At 46.1% G+C, this 3,702-nt stretch overlaps 1 long non-coding RNA gene across 1 annotated transcript; it reads left to right on the top strand.

The window, feature by feature from the left end:
* The first annotated feature begins 561 nt into the window (after positions 1–561).
* On the top strand, positions 562–1,835 carry LOC106598342 (uncharacterized). Its single transcript, XR_006767982.2, has 2 exons — positions 562–811; positions 1,032–1,835. It is a non-coding gene; the product is annotated as an uncharacterized LOC106598342 (long non-coding RNA).
* Positions 1,836–3,702: the final 1,867 nt, after the last annotated feature.

The following is a 3,702-nucleotide window of genomic DNA, read 5'->3' as shown; positions in this document are numbered from 1 at the left end:
TATTAGAAGTTAGTAGGGCTCTTTTTATTTTCTCAGAAGTACTGAGTTAGGAAGGGGGATTTATAAATGTTGTAAACAGCGATTGACACTGCAGCACAGTAGGTGGCGGCATGCACCTTTTAACATTGGTTTGCGGACCGCCGTTATATCATAGAAGAAAAAGAGGACTACGACAACTGCCTGGACAGTTTCTTATTGCCGGTGTAGATTTTTGGTAGTAGTGTCTCTAAACTTAAGTTATGGGCAAAACAGCTGATCTGATTGGTGAAAAGACCAATTAGAAGGAAAAAGATCAGAATTTGGCAGCTATAGACTCAAGAACATGTATGAAATTGAACATGCATTCTTCAATTGTCTGTTTTCTGTAAAATGTTGAGCTGAATTTGGTGGTTTTCTTTTGTCGTCCAATCATCTCTGTTGTTCACCATACGTCAACGGATGACTCCTGTTGAAAAACAATTTGCTCAATCCGGAATGGGTGGGTAGAGTTCACTCTTTAAAACCGTCGGATTGGTCCATGATATGCAAACTCCACCCTCCAGCACACCAGTGTACACCAGCTGAATGAAATCCAGAGCACCTAATCCAATTGGGAAATTGAACCAATTGAAATGAAGTTCATTGGCTAACAGCTGTACATAATTAGCCATCCAGGATAGAAGGGTCTGGGATTCCTTTATGAGGTGCAACCAAAACAGCTGTTTGACATAGCAACAGGGATATTCGGTCAAGGTGTCTCTCTAGCATTTGTTCTTAATACCGTTGTGGTTTTGATCACTAAAATGGCTGTGACTTTTGGACTCTCGTTGAGGTTAGTTTTTCAATGTAGTCATCTGGTTGGTTTACCTTGTCTTAAAGTTTTCACTGGTTACTTGTGTTTAACTGTCTGAATGTTTTGTAGTGTTTCTTGGATTTGCTGCCTGCTAATTGGAGGGATAACTTGTTTTGGTTTACACTACTTCAGTTCAAATCAGTCTAGTTCCGATAGCTTAAGGCTGGCATTTTACCACAATGTTTATTTTGTTTTCTAGGTAATTCTTATGGGCATCCTGCCTACACTGGACCTGAACCAACTGGATCCTATGCCCAAGCAAGTGTGGTGCCTAGTCCAAATGCTAAAGCTTCTGGCCACAATGCCACGTCAGCAGAAGTTACTGGCCCCAATGCCACGTCAGCAGAAGTTACTGGCCCCAATGCCACGTCAGCAGAAGTTACTGGCCCCAATGCCACGTCAGCAGAAGTTACTGGCCCCAATGCCACGTCAGCAGTTACTGGCCCCAATGCCACGTCAGCAGAAGCTACTGGCCACAATGCCCCGTCAAGTGTGAAGTCTGGCCCCGGCGCCTCAGCAGACGCGTCCGGCCCCGGCGCCTCAGCAGATGCGTCCGGCCCCGGCGCCTCAGCAGAAGCGTCCGGCCCCGGCGCCTCAGCAATAGCGTCCGGCCCCGGCGCCTCAGCAGAAGCGTCAAGCCTTGAACAGACGGCCCGACCACTCAACTAGGGAGATCATATTTTGGTTTGCCCAACTCCTTAATCGTCGTTCCCCTGTTACTGTGCCTCCCTTTAGAAGAAAAGGTAACTGAGGTGGAGAAATGTGCCAACTAATGCTCTTGTTTGAAATGAGGATCTCCTTCACTTGTCCAGCGTCATGCAAATTGTTTACAGGGGTGGACGCTACAATGGTATAAATGGTTTTTATAACCATACGACTAAAATTGACTTCTGACTTGCCAATATTGCTGACACACTTTTAGGTTCTACGGTTATGCTTTTGATTTAGCCTGGTGTTCCTGCTACTCTTCCATGATATGCTCAATAAACAATTTGACTTTCAATATACCTTGTCCTTAAAATATAATATTCTCTTCTGCCTGCCATGTGCTTGCTGTTTGGGAACAGACTGTGGGTCTGGAGTAAAAGGGAATGTGGATCACAACACTTGTGTAAACAGGTATGTTTACCTTTGTTTCTGGTAGTTCAAATGCTCAAGTTCTCTAAATTGTCAGAGCTCCCTCATATGTTCATACTTTACCTGTCCCTTTGTGAAGGGTGTTTGATTTACTGTAATCTGCCTGTTACCATAGGTGCCTAAAGAATGCGAGTGCAGTTTACCTCATCGTCCCATTGCCTGTCACTAACCTGTCCCAGGGACGCTAAAGTTTCTCCTTGGCCTTATTCAGAAACATTAAATCAACTTGACTCATTTTGCCTGTTCTACAATGTTGGTCTGGCCAGACACATGGATGCAATCGTGTATATGCGTTCATCGCTTTCAGCTGTAAAAAATATGTCAACTCTCAATGTGGTCTTCTGCACAATCCATTTCTACCTGACCACAATGAGGTTGCACTTGCAGAACTCCCTGGCAGAAACTTTAGATTTTAAAAGGTGCACTTAATTTTGTACAAAGTGAGAGCTTATCTAGAGATGTAAATATGAATTGTTTCTTAAGCCTGGCTGGTGACTAACTACTTTAGCTTTTTTGTTATCAAGTCTTCAAACAATTTCAAAAAACACTTAGCGTTCTGATATTTTAGGATTTTCAAGCAACTATACTGGGGGGGGAATTCTCACTGTCAGGTGTTAATTTTCAGCAAACTTAACATACAAAGATTTGTATGAACATAAGATTCAACAACTGAGACAAACTGAACAAGTTCCACAGATGTGACTAACAAATGGAATAATGTGTTGTGGACACCAGATGCATTAAGAACTGCACCAGATTTGCCAGTTCTTTCTTGTGAGATGTTACCCCACTCTTCCACCAAGGCACCTGCAAGTTCCCGGACATTTCTGGGGGGAATGGCCCTAGCCCTCACCCTCCGATCCAACAGGTCCTAGACGTGCTCAATGGGATTGAGGTCCGGGCTCTTCGCTGGCAATGGCAGAACACTGACATTCCTGTCTTGCAGGAAATCACGCACAGAACGAGCAGTATGGCTGGTGGCATTGTCATGCTGGAGGGTCATGTCAGGATGAGTCTGCAGGAAGGGTACCACATGAGGGAGGAGGATGTCCTCCCTGTAACGCACAGCGTTGAGATTGCCTGCAATGACAACAAGCTCCGTCCGATGATGCTGTGACACACCGCCCCAGACCACGACGGACCCTCCACCTCCAAATCGATCCCGCTCCAGAGTACAGGCCTCGGTGTAACGCTCAAACGCGAATCCGACCATCACCCCTGGTGAGACAAAACCGCGACTCGTCAGTGAAGAGCACTTTTTGCCAGTCCTGTCTTGTCCAGCGACGGTGAGTTTGTGCCCATAGGCGACATCGGTGAGGACCTGCCTTCAGTCCAGCCTCTCTCAGCCTATTGTGGATTGTGGACAGGCTGAGCACTGATGGAGAAATTGTGCGTACCTGGTGCAACTCGAGCAGTTGTTGCCTTCCTGTACCTGTCCCGCAGGTGTGATGTTCCCATGTCCCGATCCTGTGCAGGTGTTGTCACACGTGGTCTGCCACTGCGAGGACGATCAGCTGTCCATCCTGTCTCCCCGTAGCGCTGTCTTAGGCGTCTCACAGTACGAACATTGCAATTTATTGCCCTGGCCACATCTGCAGTCCTCATGCCTCCTTGCAGCATACCTAAGGCACGTTCATGCAGATGAGCTGGGACCCTGGGCATCTTTCTTTTTGTGTTTTTCAGAGTCAGTAGAAAGGCCTCTTTTGTGTTTTAAGTTTTCATAACTGTGACCT

This window comes from Salmo salar, chromosome 06 (assembly GCF_965601325.2).
Source record: "Salmo salar chromosome 06, fSalSal1, whole genome shotgun sequence".
Classification (NCBI taxonomy): Eukaryota; Metazoa; Chordata; class Actinopteri; order Salmoniformes; family Salmonidae; genus Salmo; species Salmo salar.
Note: the sequence above shows the minus strand (reverse complement) of the source record. Positions and strands in the feature narration are given on the sequence as shown.